This window comes from Suncus etruscus, chromosome X, assembly GCF_024139225.1.
Source record: "Suncus etruscus isolate mSunEtr1 chromosome X, mSunEtr1.pri.cur, whole genome shotgun sequence".
Classification (NCBI taxonomy): domain Eukaryota; kingdom Metazoa; phylum Chordata; class Mammalia; order Eulipotyphla; family Soricidae; genus Suncus; species Suncus etruscus.
The window spans coordinates 38,100,707-38,119,841 of NC_064868.1; positions in this window are offsets into that span (position 1 = coordinate 38,100,707).

Sequence of the window (19,135 nt, forward strand, 5' to 3'; positions counted from 1 at the left end):
TTGAATTTAAATATTTTTTAAACTGGAACCCCTCAAATATGGAGTGGAAACAAAGTATTCCAATAAATTTTAGGATCAGGGACAAGGGATGTCTGAGGTTTGATTCGTAACACCATAACAAAAAATTTTATCTCTTTTATGTTATTAACTTTTAACCAAGGTAAATTTAACTTGAGAATACCTTGAAGCAATTGGAAAGTGGGTTATGTAAATATTGCTATAGCTCTTACATTTTTCCTAAGATGCTTATTAAATTAATCAATATTGTAAACCATTATTCATATTTTAAGAAGGGGACTATATGGTTATTGGTGGGGTTATATATATATATATATATATATATATGCAAGAAATGGGTTGGGGAAATGGGGTTAAAGGGCTGAATTATGTATAGCAATCCCAGGCTCAATCTTTAGTATCACATGGTTCCTTGAGAGTGGTTGCTAGGAGGAACCCCTACAACACTATTGGGTGTTATCCCCCAATCAAAGAACACATCTGAGACATACTGATTCATTTTTCTTGGAGTTGAGGCTGTGGTAAATTGGTTTTTGGCTGTGGCTCAGGCCTGCCCTGTGAGGCTGGGCAGTGGTCACTACAATGGACATCCACAGAATCTCAAGTTGCCTTCTTTTTTCAACTTAGAAACATGACATTCTACTAATATTTTGAGCTGTAGGAAAAGGAAGATGGGAGTAGCTGGCATGATGATTTTTGTGTGTAAGTGTAATAGTTTTAATCTATTTTTCAGAACCTTATAGACAAAATCATCCAAGTGCCTCTATATGGATGCATCTTAAGAGGCTCACCCCAAGTGAAAACAGAAGGAGAGAAACATATCCAATTTCATTTGTGGAATATACAGAAACAAGGTATGAAAATTATAAATGGTCAAAGTTAATAAAATAAAAGATCTGGCCTCTAGTACTCAGGGTATTCAATAATATGAGATTGTCCTGAACCCCACCACTGTTTAATTTGGGGGTAGATCATAGCAAGTGATGAGGGGGGAGGAGGTTAATGCCTAATATGGTTTGTGGGAGCATACTTTGTTTGCTTTGAGGACATCTGTGGATATCATGCACTGCATACATTTGAACAACTTATGGAAAAACTACTTTTTATTTATTCCAGAGTCAAGTATCACATATCATCCTACTATTTCTTTTGGTCTAAGACAAAACATGCATACCTCAAGAGTAGTACTACATAAAAAAATTTTATAATTATTTTTATAGTTGAGTATTAAACCTCAGCAATATTTTACAGTAAAGTGAAAAAATAATGTATTTCAAATAATCTTTGGTGTATCATCCGGAGCACTGTATTCAAATGTAATTTGAATGTTAATATTTCTCAGAGGCCATAACCAGTAGTATTTTTCTTTCTTCTTCTGGCTTACTTCATGATATCTTCCTGTTTCATCCATATGAGGTAATTGTATGATTCCATCAACCCTTAGATACCACGACATACATAAATTAGAGGAACTCAGGAGACAGTCCAGATGTATCCCCAGATTTTCCTGGTGTGGACAACTGAAATAACCCCCACAGGGTTCCTCAAAAGGCCCGCTGTGGATGCTTTTTCCCATGCCTGGATAGTTGAGGAATTCTCGAAGAGATAAACCTATGGTTGGTGTTACATTTTATGTCATTATTTGGCTATCTCTCCTTTGTAAAATCTCAGGCAAAATTATGGCCTCAATCAAATACTTTGGCTCAGAAATTCCAGCACCAAAGATGACTAAGAGAACCCCTTTTCTGGATAATATTTGGCACCTAAAACGAGGACATTATTTTTTTTCTCTCTTTCAAATATGTCCTTGCAGGTTCAGTTTCTGGTAATCAAGGGCATAGCCAGAATACAGATCCTGGGCTATTGACTCTTCTCAGAAAAAAGGGAGCCACAACTTATGGGATTTGGCACCTTCCTTTACTTGACCTCTAGAGCAATAGATCACAGCTCAGTGAAGCCCATATTCCTAGATATTTTCTACTTCCTTATAATCCCTGATTTTAATTTGAAGTAAGCTTGCAAAGAGCTGCCTTGAATGATAACCTTCTCCTTTGTAACTCAGAATCCTTATGGCTCACACCCATAGCTTACTGCTTACTTATTGTTTAATGTTAAACTTTGCTTGTGATTGTAAACATTCTTTTCTATACCAATGACAGGCTTTGCCCCATATAAAGTCCCCTGCATAAAGATTAAATTTGTCTCACTCCTGGCAGAAGATATGTTGACCCCACATATTCTGTGTGTGGTTTCATTCTTTCATATTTTGCCTCCCATGCAACCCACGCTCCCTGAAGTGAATTCATTGAAAAACCACTGATGCTGTAGGACAGTAGCCGCCTACAGCACTTAGAACTTTAGGGCATTCCGTTGTGTGTGTGTGTGTGTGTGTATTATATATATACAACTTCTTCATGATACACGTACCTACTGATGGACATCTATGTTGATGTATTTTCCTAGTTATTGTACTAAGTGCTTCAATAAATAAAGGTGTGCATATGTCCCTATGAATCAATATTTTTCTCTCCCAGAATTAAATACTCTAAAGTGGAATTTCTGTGTCATATGGAAGTTTAATTCTAAATTTACTGAGAATTCTCCATAATGTAATAATCCATATTTGTTCAACCAGCATAGAAGTGATTTCCTGTTTCTCCACATTCTTACCAACACACATAGTTCTCAGCATTCTACAGTGCCATTCTCACTGATGTTAGATGCTTATTTCATTTTTCTTTTGATTTGGATTTCTTTAATGATAAATTATGCTGAGAACTTTTCAAGTACCTGTTGTTCATCCATTGTTCTTTTTCAAAGGTATGCCCATTAATTTCATTTTTCAATTTATGATGATAGTTTTGGATTTCTTTTTTGTTGATTGTTCTTCTCCTTTGTATATATCCTGGATATCAACCCTTTTTCTAATGTGTTGAATGAAAATATTTTCTCCTGATAAGTTAGCTCTTTTAGCCCAATTTCACTCGCCATTTCAAAATTTTTAATTTGATGGAATCTCATATATTTATTTTTTATTCCCTTTCCTTTGCAGATAGCACATTATCTTTGAAGACACATTTCAGACCAGATATTGGAATGCTTGGCCTATTTTTTCCTCAATTTATTTTAAAGATTTTGGTTTGATCTTTAGGTCCTTGTTCCACTTTGAATTGACTTTTTTGTAAGATATCTGATATGGATCCAACTTTTCTTTTTACATGTGGATTCTCCACATCATTTGTAGAAGTGGCAGTCTACTTCCATTTTCATGCTCTCTCTATTCCCTTACCAAAAATTTATTAACCATCAATATGAGAGTTTTATTGTTTTATTCTAAAACAATTGGTTAAGAGAATATGTCCTATTTTAGTACCAAACTGTTTTGATTACTATGTCTATCGTACAGATTCAAGTTACATAATGTGATCCCTTTAGTTTCTTAATTTTTATTATGGTTTTATATATTTGGAGTCCTTTTATTCAATACATGCTTTATGATTGCATTATTCTAAGACCTTGAGGAATTCTGTCTTAATTTAGATAAGGATTGCATTATCTCTGTATCATAGTTGAGAGAGAATGGTAATTTTGACTATAATAATTCTTTTAATCCATGTACATGGAAGATTCTCCTTTTCCCAAAGTCTTCATTTATTCATTGTTTTGAATTTTAATATCATAAATCTTTGGCCTATCATTTAAGGTTGTCCTTATGTGTTGAGATTTTGGCACAGTTTAAATGGGTAAGACATTTTTTGCCTCTTTTGGACCACACCCATTGATGCTCAAGGGTTACTCCTGGATATGAGCTCAGAAATTACTCCTGGCTTGGATGGGATGCCTGGGGATCAAACCCGGTCCGTCCTAAGCTTGCACCAGCATGGTTTGGAATAAAGACAGAATCTCAGATCAGTGGAATAAACTTGGGTACTCAGAACATTCCCCAAGCATACAATCAACTAATCTTTGATAAAGGGGCAAGAAATCCAAAATGGATTAAGGAAATCCACTTCAACAAGTGGTGCTGGCACAACTGGTTAGCCACTTGCAAAAAAGCGAACTCATACCCCCATCTAACACCATGCACAAAGACCAAATCCAAATGAATTAAAGACCTTGATATCATGCCTGAAACCATAAGGTATATAGCACAGCAAGTGGTTAAACAATATAAGACATTGAGAATAAAGGACTTTTCAAATAGGATATAGCACTCTCCAAACAAGTGAAAACAGAGAAAAACAGATGGGTCTATATTAAGCTGAGAAGATTCTGCACCTCAAAGGAAATAGTGTCCAGGATACAAGAGCCACTCACTGAGTGTGAGAAACTATTCACCCAATGGCCATCAGACAAGGGGCTAATAACCAAAATATACAAGGTACTGACAGAACTTAATAAGAAAAACACATATAGCCCCATCAAGAAAGGGGAGAAGAAATGAACAGACAATTCCTCTAAGAAGAAATACAAATGGCCAAAAGAAACATGAAAAAATGCTGCACATCACTAATCATCAGGGAGATGCAAATCAAATCTACAATGAAGTACTATCTCACCCCACTGAGACTGGCACATATCACAAAGAACAAGAACAATCAGTGCTGGCAGGGATGTGAAGAGAAAGGAACTCTTATTCACTGCAGGTGGTTAAGCTGTCTAGTCCAGCCTTTATGGAAAACAATATGGAGATTCCTCGGAAAACTGGACCTTGAGCTACCATGTGATCCAGCTATACCACTCCTAGCCATATAGCCTAGGAACACAAAAATACAATACAAAATTCCCTTCCTCAGAACTATAATCATTGCAGTGTTATTTACAATAGCCAGACTCTAAAAACAATCAATATGCCCCTCAATAAATGAATGGCTAATGAAACTGGGGTGTATATACATAATGGTATATTAAGTAGCCATCAGGAGAGATGAAGTCATGAAATTTTCCTCTACATGGATGGACATGGAATCTATTATGCTGACTATAATGAATTAGAGGGGAAAATAGGTAGAGAATAGTCCCACTCATTTATAGGTTAGAAGAAAAATTTAAGACATTATTGTAATAAAGCCTAGAAACAATAGAGTTGAGTACTGGAAGGGCAGGAAGAACTGGCTCACAATTTGAATAATGAGAGAAGTAGAATACCTGTCATGAATACAGGCAGGGGTGAGGGAGGAGGGATGTAATAGGTGGTGGGAATGTTGCATTGGTGAAGAGGTGTATTCTGTTTATGGCTGAAAACCAACTACATAGATTCTTGTAATCATGGTTCTAAAATGAAGATTTAAAAAACGAAGTTAAAATTTTGTCTTAAGCTATACAGCTAAAAGTGTGAGGATTAAAATAAACACAGCAGGCAGGGCATTTTCCTTGTAAATGGAAGACCTGCGTTTGATCCCCTGCATCTGATATGTTCCCCTCAGAACTGCCAGTAGTAGTTATTGAGTGTACAAGTCAGGAGTAACCCCTAAGCATCACTCGGTGTGGCCCCTAAAAAGTGTTAAAAGGGGGCTGGAGCGAAGAATAAAATAAAGATCCAGCATCCATAAATAAACAAAATGGGAATGACGGTACTTTTCTCAATAAAGTCAAAACCATTTGTCTGAATACACATGGCAAACATTATGCTAAATGGAGAAAAATAAAAAGCCTATTCCCTAAATTCAGGCACAAAACAAGTCTGCCTCCTATGAATACTTCTTATAAATAGGGTAGTGGAATTAATCGTCACAGCAGTTCTAAAAAAAAACTATTATTAAGGGCATACAGATAGGAAGGACACTATACAAGCACTCATAATCATCTCACTACTTGAGGATTATACTATAGTCTATTTAGAAATTTTGAAGAATCTGTAAATATAAAACGATTTCAAAAAGAATCTTTTTAACAGTAAGGTAGAATACTAGAAAATTTACATGCTAGAGTCCATAGTATTAGTATATCCAAATAATTAAAGAAAATATATATATAAATATATAAATCCCATTTATATTTCTACCCCAGAAATATTAATCAAGTACAAAGAAAGAAATTTAACTAGATTTCAAAGACCTATACAAAATAACTACAAACCTTGAAGGCCAGCTTGGCGTGGGGGACTCTTGGTCCACAGGACTGACCAATTAGTCAGGCCTTTGTCCAGCTGTCTGTCCAGACTCCAAGCCATGCCAGTAGAAGAGGAGCAGTAGTCCTGGCATGTGGGATTTTCTGGGTCCAGCTGCATCCTTCCTCTCCAGTTTGAAAAAGCATGGGTTTGGAGTTTCCCTCCTCACCCCTCCCCCCAGAGCCCAGTTGCCAAACCTAGCCCTGAAGACCAGTTTGGCATGGGGGGATCTCGGTCTCCTGGACTAGTCGTTGGTCAGCCCAGGAGGCCACTGGCCAGCTGTCTGCCCAGTATCCCAGCCATAGGTGTAGGAGAGGAACAGTAATCCTGGCATGTGGGATTTTCTGTGTCCAGCTGTGGCCTCGGTCTCCAGTACGAAAAGGGTTAGGGGAGGAGTTTGCCTCTTCCCCATCACCCCAGAGCTCAGATACCAGACCTGGCCTTGAAGGCCAGCTAAGCATGGGGGACTCTTGGTCCCAAGGACTAACTGGTCTGTCCTGGGGGCCTTTGTTCAGCTGTTTGTCCAGATTACCAGGGATGCCAGTAGAAGAGGAGCAGTTGTCCTGGCATGTGGGATTTTCTGGGTCCAGCTGCAGCCTTCCTCTCCAGTTTGAAAAAACATGGGGTTGGAGTTTCCCTCCTCCCCCTCCCCCAGAGCCCTATTGCAAAACCTAGCCCTGAAGACCAGTTTGGCATGGGGAGATCTCGGTCTACTGGACTAGTAGTTGGTCAGGCCAGGAGGCCAATGCCAGCTGTCTTCCTAGTATACAAGCTATACCTGTTGGAGAGGAAAAGTAATCCTGGCATGTGGGATTTTCTGGGTCCAGCTGGAGCCTTACTCTCCAGTTTAAAAAAGCATAGGGTTGGAGTTTCCCTCCTCCTCCCTACCCCCAGTGCACTGTTTCCAAACCTGGCATGAAGACCAGTTTGTCATGGGGGGATCTCAGTCTCCTGGACTAGTAGTTGGTCAGGCCAGGAGGCCAATGACAGCTGTCTTCCTAGTATACAAGCCATACCTGTTGGAGAGGAAAAGTAATCCTGGCATGTGGGATTTTCTGGGTCCAGCTGCAGCCTTCCTCTCCAGTTTGAAAAAACATGGGGTTGGAGTTTCCCTCCTCCCCCTCCCCCAGAGCCCTATTCCCAAACCTGGCCCTGAAGACCAGTTTGGAATGGGGGAGATCTCGGTCTACTGGACTAGTAGTTGGTCAGCTCAGGAGGCCACTGGAAAGCTGTATGCCCAGTATCCCAGCCAAACCTGTAGGAGAGAGGAACAGTAATCCTGGCATGTGGGATTTTCTGGGTCCAGCTGCAGCGTCCCTCTCCAGTATCAAAAGGCATAGAGTAGAAGTTTGCCTCTTCCACATCCCCCCAGAGCTCAGATGCCAGACCTGGCCTTGAAGGCCAGCTTGGCGTGGGGGGCTCATGGTCCCCAGGATTAACTGGTCAGTCCTGGGGGCCTTTGGCCAGCTGTCTGTCCAGATTCCCAGCCATGCCAGTAGAAGACGAGCAGTAGTCCTGGCATGTGGGATTTTCTGGGCCCAGCTGCAGCCTTCCTCTCCAGTTTGAAAAAGCATGGGGTTGGTTGTTTCCCTCCTCCTCCCTCCCCCCAGACCCAGTTGCCAAACCTGGCCCAGAAGACCAGTTTGGCATGGGAGGATCTCAGTCTCCTAGAGTAATAGTTGGTCAGCCCCGGAGGCCACTAGCCAGCTGTCTGCCCAGTATCCCAGCCATACCTGTAATATAGGAACAGTAATCCTGTCATGTGGATTTTCTGGGTCCAGCTGCAGCCTCCGTCTCCAGTATGAAAAGGCATAGGGGTGGATTTTGCCTCTTCCCCATCCCCCCAGAGCTCAGATGCCAGACCTGGCCTTGAAGACCAGCTTGGCATGGGGTGCTCTTGGTCCCCAGGACTAAGTGGTCAGTCTTGGGGCCCTAAGTGTCTGTCAGATTCCCATCCATGCCAGTAGAAGAGGAGCAGTAGTCCTGGCATGTGGGATTTTCTGGGTTCAGCTGCAGCCTTCCTCTCCAGTTTGAAAAACCAAGTGTTTGGAGTTTCCCTCCTTCCCGCACCCCCCCAGAGCCCAGTTGCCAAACCTGGCTCTGAAGACCAGTTTGGCATGGTGGGATCTTGGTCACCTGGAATAGTAGTTTTTCAGCCTTGGAGGCCACTGGCCAGCTGTCTGCCCAGTATCTTGGCCATACCTGTAGCAGAGGAACAGTAATCCTGGCATGTGGAATTTCCTGGGTCAATCTGAAACCTTCCTCTCCAGTTTGAAAATGCATGGGGTTGGAATTTCCCTCTTCTTCACTTCCCCCAGAGCCCCGTTGCCAAACCTGGCCCTGAAGACTATTTTGACATGGGGAACTCAGTCTCCTGTACTAGTAGTTGGTCAGCCCAGAAGGCCATTGTGCAGCTGTCTGCCCAGTATCCCAGCCATACCTTTAGGAGAGGATCAGTAATCCTGGCATGTGGGATTTTTTTTGGTCCAGCTGCAGCCTCCCTCTCCAGTATGAAAAGGCCAGGAATACATATATTATGATACATTTTTACAAAGGTATTAAGTTAACATAGGCAATATATGCCTCCTAATTAGGTCTCCTGACATATTCTTGTGGGGAGCAAAGCCAAGGTACTTTTTCATAAGACACACTTTTTTCTAGAGTTTAATATATGATTTCGGCATTTCAGATTCCTATAGTGTCCTTGAGATAGGGAATTTGCTGTAGCTGAATCCGATATTATGCAACGATCCACGATTTGAAGGGGGTGAGAGGGGTCACAAGCTTGAGACAGGAGGCTTATTGGTTGAGATTACTTGCTGAGACAACAGATGAGGTATCAAGAGGGTGTCTTTCATTGAGGAGCTGGATGGTGGTCTGTTGGGAAGGAGGTTGGTCTTGGTGCCTAACGAGTTAAAAACTGAGTGTAAACAAGGTTAAATAAGGGGGAGAAAATAAATCCAGGTTGCGATATGGGGGGGTATAGAGGTCTCTGGATGTGCAAAGGCAATAGAGGAGAAGGGCTCTATACATTGTGTAGATAAAATGTTTAAGGCTAAGGCTCTGTAGTCAGATAGGACAACTGTATAGAAAGTAATGTTTACTTAGAGACTGACTTCAGAAATCTATTTGAGTGCTATTCTACATACATAGTATATTCCATTTCCTTACGTACAAATAGTCAAGAATAAGAATATTTTTAGACTATGTTTAAAAGGGTATATGTCGTGCGGGCGCATTTGCGCCCGCACACTTTTAAAAAACGTTGAGATAAATCTGCTTTGGCTAGCTGTCCGGGGGTTCTTTGGCTTTCTGTCCAGCCCAGTGCTCACCACATGCCAGTGCATGGGACCAACTCCTGACGTGCAGCTTCTCTAAGCCCAGCTCTGCCTCTGTTGCTTGCGAATAAATGGATGGGGAAGAGTTTTGCTCCACCCATCCCATTTCCCAAGGCCCAGGTTACCAGATCAGGCCATAAAGCCCCTCTGGCTTGGGGAAGTCTGGGCCCCCGGACTGCAGTCAGTCCGGGGTATTTTTGGCTAGCTGTCCAGCCCACTGCTCACCACATGCCAGTGCAAGGGACCAACTCCTGGCGTGCAGCTTCTCTAGGCCCAGCTCTGCCTCTGTTGATTGTGAATGAATGGATGGGTCAGAGTTTTGCTCCACCCATCCCGTCCCCCAAGGCCCAGGTTACAAGATCAGGCAATAAAGCCCCTCTGGCGTGGGGGAATCTGGGTCCCCGGACTGACTGGCAGTTCCGGGATTCTTTGGCTATCTGTCCAGCCCAGTGCTCACCACAGGCCAGTACAAGGAACAAAACTCCGGGCGTGCAGTTTCTCCAGGCCCAGCCCTACCTCTGTTGCTTGCGAATGAATGGATGGGGAAGAGTTTTGCTCCACCCATCCCATCCCCCAAGGCCCAGGTTACCAGATCAGGGCATAAAGCCCCTCTGGCGTGGGGGAGTCTGGGACCCCGAACTGCCAGTCAGTCCGGGGGTTCTTTGGCTAGCTGTCCAACCCAGTGCTCACCATATGCCAGTGCAAGGGACCAAACTCCTGGCCAGCAGTTTCTCCAGGCACAGCTCTGCCTCTGTTGCTTGCTAATGAATCACATATAATTTTTAAAAAAGAAAAATTACATAAGAACTCAAGTGAAAATAGCATTTGTAAATCACTGTTGTAAATAGATTACTAATATAAATGTAGCCAATTCTAAGACTGCATTTCATAAAACAACAATAGAGATTTACAGAGTAGAATGCCATTATGTAGCAACTTCAGTGAAATATTTAGTTTATTTTTTATTTAGAAAAAACACACATAAAATGAATTCTGCCACCATTTAGACAGAAATATAAATTGATGCAGAGTCTATGGATTACTATAGTGAAATTCTTTTGCAATATAAATAGAGGCAGTGAGGGCATCACAGGGTTTTAAATATTTGACTTGCTTCCTGACAATCCCAGTTAGGATCTCAGGAACCACATATTTGTCATCCAAGCACTGCTGAATAAATACTCAGGCCCAGACACATGAATACCCTCAGAGCACTACTGAGAGCATCTCCAGCTCCCCCCAATACAAAAATTAAGTGTGAAAACTCTGTAGTATATTAAAAGAATTGAGTTTGCCTTGTATCTTTCAACTATAGGTCAAATCTCTGGCACTACATAAGATACTCTGTGCATAGAGCCATAAATTACCATTGAGTACTCTAGGTTTACCCCCAAGCTGTATGTGTGTATGTGTGTAAAATCATACAGTTGACAAAACCATTCCTAGGAATTTATTTGAAACATAAAAAAAATTTGTAAATGCCTTAACATCTCTATTCATAGCAGTAAAACAAAGGAAACGAACAGGCCCCCCAAATTCCAAGAAAAACAAAACTAACTCCTACACTTAGTGAAAATTATAAGGTTACCAAAATGAATAGAAAAGTGGGAAGAATGAGGAAAAATTGGTTTGTGGTATAGCACTAGGACTTTTGTGATGGTAATACTGAGAATTACACATCTGTGGAGATGTGAAGCACATCCTCTGAAATTGTTCTATAGTTAGTCTAGACCAGGGGTGGCGAACAAGTTCGACACAAAGAGCCAAAATTTTAAACTGTGAGAGTCAGAGAGCCACACCACACAGTGACCTGCCAAAACAGACAAACACCCACAAAAAGCTTCTAATTTTAACAATAATATATTAAACACATATTGCATTTTGCCATTTTGAATGAGGGTAAAAATCCTGCAGTGATGGTGAGGGTGTGCTGCGTCCTCCATACTAAGAACTAACAGCAAGATGTGACACAACATGTGACACGTCCCCCCTCCTCGTTGGCCCGTGCAGTTGTTTCCGAGGGATGGGAGACAGGATGACGCAGCCTGGGGGCGGGACTAGCCCTCGGAGATCTCTCCTCAGAGGTCCCTCCTCAGAAGCAGCAGAACAAAATCCAAACTTGACAAAGAGACACAGTATACAAAATCATGATAAGAGGCAAAGAGCCGCATACATTTTGGCCGGGAGCCACGTGTTTGCCACCCCTGGGATAAAGTCTTGCAATATCTTCCCACACTGCCTGCACAATGAGAACACAGGGACCTTTGGCTTGGAAAGCGTTCAGAAATGTGAACCCTGACTTGGATATAGATTCAGGTGCTCCACTCGACTGCTGTGGCCCCTCCAAGGAAACCACTGTCCTCTCCCACAGCCCTTGGGCAAGACTAGAGTCTGCCAGACCCCAGCAGAAGAGGCAACTCCAAGACCAAGCTGTGCGAGGAACCTAAGGAGGCTGCCCTGCCATGGCGCACAAACATCTGACACTGAGCCAAGCAGATCTTGAGCTGCCTTTATTGACATTGGGTGTTGGGAAACGGGTGTTTCCCAAGGGGAAGGAGGTGTCAGGGAAAGGGGTGTTAGGGAAAGGGGGTCAGGAAACGACTGGGCACCCCTAGTCATCCATGCTTTCCTCCGAGTCGTCGGAGTCTTCTTCTTCCACCTCCTCCCGGCGCCGCTTCCCGGCCACTCTCTCCCGGCGCCGCTGAGAGATCTTCTTAGCCGCCTTCTTGTATTTCTTCATGTCCTTGCGGTATTTTTTCCGCAGCTGAGCAGCCAAGTTGGCGAACCGCTCGTATTCCTTCTTGCCGAGCCCGCGCCAGATGGCTCCGAGGCGGCGGGACTCTTGCACCAGGGACAGGTTGGGGTGGTCGGCCCGGAGCTGGGGGCGGTATTCCTGGCAAAACAGCAGGAAGGCCGACATCGGTCTTTTCGGAGCCTTGATGTTCTTCCGGCCTTCCATTGAAGGGTCGTAGCTCCTCGTCTCGCGGGCGAAGCAGGCGTAGTTGTTTATCTTCCTCTTAGGACGCAGGTTGGACCGTCGGCTTCGCCGGCGTCCCTGGCACCGATGCTGGGCTTGGCGCCTGCCCGGGGACCCTTTTCTTACCGCCATGACCCTGTGTGTCCTGTCGCGGTGTTGAGCGCGGTGCTGGGACTGACCTGCGGCCTGCGGTGGCTGCCCTGATGGCCGTCGTTGCCCCACAATGTGCCTTTGTGACATCTCTGGGTGCGTGTCAGAGCTCAGCCAGTTGCCATGGTTCCCTCTGAAACTTTCCCCAGCAAATATGTCATGTCAAAGGGATATAGAACGCATACTGAGAGATTTGGGGAAGATGGTGTTTGGTGGTGGCTTGACTCTATCAAGTGCTCTTCTAATAAAATTACATACTAGACTGTGAAATAGAAGAACATTGTGGCTGGCGAGGTGGCGCTAAAGGTAAGGTGTCTGCCTTGCAAGCGCTAGCCAAGGAAGGATCGCGGTTTGATCCTCCTGCGTCCCATATGGTCCCTCAAGCCAGGGGCAATTTCTGAGCACTTAGCCAGGAGTAACCCATGAGCATCAAACGAGTGTGACCAGAAAAACCAAAAAAAAAATAGTAGAACATTATAACTCATGTTTTGTTTTGTTTTTTTACAATGAAGTCAAGTTTTACAATCTTCAGTATGAGTACCACTCTACTAAATTGTTTTATATTTCCTTTTTCCCCACATTCTTCCCTCCTTTTTGGTTGTGATGTCCAGATGAGGGGGAGACACACATCTTTGGTTGTGACCATTACCTTTTTTTTTTTTCAAATTGTTCTAGTTAACCCTCACCCAAATGGGTAGAGTATTTTTTTATTTGGCTGTGGGACTCGCCAAGAGTCTGGCTCCCTTAGTTGCGATTCTTCTCTGTTTTTAACTGTAGTTGTATTCTATATTTGTTGGTGTTCAAACATGATCTAGCTGTGGTACTTTCTGGAGATTACTGTAGTACTCACATTCATGCTCTGTGGGGAGTCACATTCCCAAACCCAGTGCTGAATATATTTGCTTAGCTTTCTGAGTATTTTTCCACAGGATGCTCATGCAAAATAGGGATCTCAGAAATCAGAGCTGTCGGGCAGATATAATTGATTGTACAGTGGGTAGGCCACTTGTCTTGCAATAGGCTAGCCTGAGTTCAATCCCCTATAATTTATATAATTTCCTGAGCAACAGGAAATGATTTCTGAGAACAGAGCCAGGAGAAAGTCCTAAATACACCAAGGTGTATCTCCCAACCAGCAAAAACAAAGAATTAAGTATAGCAAACATGATACTACATAAACCAAATGCAAGCAAATTCTGCTTTAAAATCACCTTCTTATTTTCTCCCTTAATCTAACAGTTAAACTTCCTGCTGAGTCTCGAAGGCCCATCAAAATTTCCATTATATTAGATGTTGAATGAGGTTAATAGTTACTTTCACTTTGTTCAACATGTTTTTAAATAATATTTCTAATAGAATCACTGATCACTGTAAGATAGCTATAAAGTTGCTCATGATTGATTTTCAGTCGTGCAATGTTTCAATACCTACTCCTTCACCAATACACATTGTGGACCTGGCTCACAACTCTATTGTGTTTGGTTATGATTACCATACTATTTTATATCCCAAATTGAATGTGAACCTTCTATGCTCATTCCTCTACCTTTGTCTCATTTCACTTCAACTTAATATTCTCCATATCCATATATAAGCACATTCCATGACTTCATTTTTCCTTTCAGCTATGTAGTATTCCATATTGTAGATGTACCACCATTTCTGTATAAATTCATCTGTTCTCAAGCATTTGAATAGTTTCCAGATTCTGGCCATTGTAAACAGTGCTGCAATGTACAGAGGAATACAATAGGAGTGCACAAACCTTTTCACATTGTGTTCTTTGGTCCCTAGGGCATATCCCAGATATAGTATTGATGGTTCATATGGAAGCTCAATTTTTAGGTTTTTGAAGAATATCAATGTTTTCCAAAAAGGCTGGATCAATTCACAGTCCTACTAGCAGTGAATTAGAATTCCTTTTCCTTGCATTCACAACAGAACTCACTAGTCTTGTTTTTTTGATGTAAATATCTCATTGTCATTTTAATTTGCATCTCCCTGAAGACTATAATATTGATCATTCTTCATGTGCCTTTTGACCATATGTATTCCTTCTTTGAGAAAGCTTTTGTTCATGTATTCTCCCCATTTTTGATGAATTGGATGTTTTTCTGATAATGTTTAAGCTGTTTTATATTAACTTCATATTAGAGGAGTGTACAGTAAATACGTTCTTTCAATTTATGGGTGGTCTTTTGTATCCTGCTCATTGTTTACTTTAAGTTTTAGAAGCTTATTAATTTATTGTAGTCCCACTTGTTTATATTTGTTTCTACTTGCTTGGTCAATGGTGTTTTGTCCTTGTTTGGTCAATGGTGTTTTATCCTTGAAGATGCCATTAGTTGTAGTGTCATGGAGAGATCTTCCTTATCATTTCAATTATTATATTAAAGTCTTTAAGCCATTTTATTTGACCTTTGTGCAGTGTGTGAGCAAGAGGTCTGACTTATTCTTTTCTTATACATAGTTCAAATTTCCTAACACACATATTAATTTTTGCTCTATATAAAAACTAACTTACATATAGTTGCAGATCTGTCTCAGGATATTCAGCTATATTAATCTGATCTGAAAGTGTTTTTTATTCTAATACCATACTGTTTTAATTATTACAACTTGCAGTAAATTTTGAAGTTGGAAAAAGAGATGCCTCCCATATTTTCCCTCAAAGAATATTTTATATATTCAGTGATGGGCAATTGTTTCATACAAACTTCAGAAGCATTTGAATTATTTCTTTAAAAATTATCATGGGTATCTATATAGAAACAGCATCAAATCTGTCCAATGCTTTGGGGAATATTACCACTTTAATGGTGATAATTCTCCCAATACATGAAGGTAAAAATTTTCTATTTCCTTGTGCCACCTTTTATTTCTTGAAGTAGTGTTTTGTAGTTTTTTCCATATATGTCTTTCACCTCTTCAGATGATTCCAATGTACTTAATATTTTGAGGCATAATTATAAATGGGGTAGTTTTTGTAATATCACTTCTACTTCATTATTTGTAAAAGTCACAGACTTTTTAGAATTTATTTTGTAGCCTGCCAATGTTGTATAAAATGTATTATTTCTAGAAGGTTTTGGTAGAGTCTTCAGGTGGTGGAAAATGTGCACTGATGAAGGGGTCGGTTTAGGAACATTGAATAACTGAAAACTCAACACTAATGACTTTGCAACTGTGTATCTAAATTTTATTCAAGTAAAAAATTTTAAATAACGTTGCCTGTATTTTTTCATGGATTTGATCCTTGAGAGCTTCCATGTTTGACAGTCTCATGGCTAAGGAAAATATTGCATGTTTATTTTGAATAAACTTTAACTCATGTTGTATTAAATTAATTTTGATAATTTAAACACTTATTAAATATGCCTGTTTTAATGCATTTCATTCATTTCCTTAAGAGGATTTATAGTAAAATTAATTTGGAGGATATAAAATACAAATAATCCATTGTCAGTTGTCTTCAATAATTAATTTTTCCTAAATGTATAATAAGAAAAATGATATTTTATTTAATTTGATGTAGCTTACAATAAGAAACAATGTTTTCTACTTATTGTGTATGTCATTATGTTTCTTTTCAAGTGGAAATATCTGGATTAGCATCATCTTCCTTAAAAACCTATAATAAACATTATTTAAATAATTTTCGTAAGTAAGTTATTTTTTTCTTTTTTGTATAATCAGATACAGTGATGAGGATAATTACACAAAGAAAATGAACTTATAACTCAAAAAGAAAAAGAGATGTTCCCACAATTAGTATTCTTGAACTTCTGAGACATAAGTCTTATGGTCTAATGAAATATTAAAACCAATTTAATTTCAGTTTTACTTTGGTACCTCTAGCCTTGAAGGGACATGTAAGACTCTGTTGATACCATGCAATGTAGGTGATGGACTGGTCCAGAGAGCAGTTTCCTCTCTCCTATAGTATTAGGAAAAGGTAGGGATTATTTGGAACCTAGCATGTCCTTTTTTTACTCCAGTTTCCCTGCTCACAATTTAAAGCACTGTAACATGTTTCTTGCCACTAATGTTTATTCTATATATACCTGCTTACTTGCACTTGCCTTAAAGCAAGTGTTTCTCAAATAAGAGATTACTAGATTGCAGCCTTTCTGTTTGCAAAATGGAAAGAGCTGTGCTCATTGGGCTTTATATTGGAAAAAGTTAATAGTTAACTATGGCTGAAGAACAGATATTGCCAAAGCTTAGTACCTTAAAAGAGCAATGATCCTTTATTCACCTTCACAGGTTTATAGGTCAGAAAAACCATGAATGTCAGGGTTGTAAATGGCTGCACTTGGGGTTTTCTTGTGAAGTTGTATTCAGATATCAGCTGCAGTTATAGCAATTTCCACATAGCTGGACTATTAACTCGTATGCCATCTCACTTCTGTGATTTGTGACTTGTTTTGTGGTTTGTTAGATAAAATGAGGAAGGATAGGGGCCGGAGAGATAGCATGGAGGTAAGGCGTTTGCCTTTCATGCAGGAGGTCATCGGTTCGAATCCTGGCGCCCCATATGGTCTCCCGTGCCTGCCAGGAGCAATTTCTGAGCCTGGAGCCAGGAATAACCCCTGAGCACTGCCGGGTGTGACCCAAAAACCACAAAAAAAAAAAAAAAAAAAAAACAAAAAAAAAACGAGGAAGGATACCGAAAGGTTCTCATTATTTGAAAGTGACTTATTTGGGCACCACTCTGGAAGTGAATATTATAGTATTTGACTATCATAAGCCTGCAAATGGAAATTTCCCAAAATTTGACACTGTGTTGGTTGGGACTCATTAGACAACCTACAAATTTCATCACTATTCTACCTTTAAAAGTAGCAGACCACGAGTTTGTGAGTTTTACCTTGATGTACACAGTGAAAGTACATAGTTCTCCAAGATTTGTATAGCTGTTTGGCTTCTTTGTAATTTTAGCAGGAGATTATGAGTTTGGGAGAAAAACTGTTACGTTTCAAAAGTCTTACAAAAAGATCTAGACAGCTACTTGTTACCTAGATGATGATGATATTAAAGGTGCTGACAACAGTGATGATAAAACCATGATGGTTATGATTTTTGTTACTAAGACATGGGTAAATGTCTTGCCTTAATTTTATTCTAGTGTACTGGAGTTCTGCTAAGAGCAAAGAATTTAAAACGACTTGGTTTGCATTCTTCTTATGCCCCTTAGGGACAGTGTGACCTTGAACAAATGATGTAATCTATTTAACCTTCTTTTTTTTTTCATCTGTAAATGTGGATCCTGACACACTCGATCCAACAATACTGTTAAGATTAAGTGAAATGACATATGGTAAATACCTTATCAAATAGCACATTACTGTACAAGTATCAGCCTCTTAGTTATATATGTCTAGGTGGCTTAAACAAAAGATGTTTATGATCATAGTTCTGGAAGATAGAAAGTCCAGGATCAAGGTATCAGTACACTCAACTCTTGGATTAAAGTCTCCGTCTTGGTTTATAGACAGCAACCATATCATTTTGTCCTAAATTTGATAGTTTTATTAGTAAATAAAAAAAATCTGGGGTAAGCAATTGGGAGTTCCTTTAATAGTATTAATAATAATTACTTTATGTTTTGATTAAATGGTATTATTTCTATAATCAACTCCTAAATGCATGACCGAGTTGTATGGTGCACTATTTTGTATAAATTTAATTATAAGGTGATCCCTGGGTCCATCTAGGGGAATCATACAGAACAGAGCTATGCAGAGTCTGACTGAAGGTAGGGGTGGATCTGTGCACCGTTCCTTGACCCCTGCCTACTTTTGTGCCAGCAGACTATTTTTGAGGGCCACATCTAAAGCTGCTTGGTGATCCCTGGGTCCATCTGGGAGAAGCACAGAGAGCTGAGATCCAGAGTCTGAATAAAGGTAGGGATGGATCTGCCCAGCGTTCCTTGATGCCTGCCTGTTTTGGAAACAGAAGACTGTTATTCAGGGCCACACCTGAAGCTGCTGTGATGTCCCAAGGTCCATCTGAGAGAAGTAGAGAGAGCTGAGCTCTCCGGAGACTGACTGAGGTAAGGATGGATCTGTCCACTGTTCTCTGAACCCTGCCTACCCTGATGACAGCTGACTGTTTTTGAGGGCCACACCTGAAGTTGCTTTGTGATCCCTGGGCCCAACTGGGAGAAACACAAAGAGCAAGCTCTTTGGAGTCTCACTGAAGGTAGGGGTGCATTCGTCCACATTTTCTTGACAGCTGCCTGCTTTGGAACCAGCAGACTGTTTCTGAGGGCCACACTTGAAGGTGCTTTGTGATCCCTGGGTCCATCTGGGTGAAGCAGAGAGAGCTGAGCTCTCCGGAATCTCATGGAAGATAGGGGTGGATCTGTGCACCGTTCCTTGACCCCTGCCTACTTTTGTGCCAGCAGACTATTTTTGAGGGCCACATCTAAAGCTGCTTGGTGATTGCTGGGTCCATCTGGGAGAAGCACAGAGAGCTGAGATCCAGAGTCTGAATGAAGGTAGGGATGGATCTGCCCAGCGTTCCTTGATGCCTGCCAGC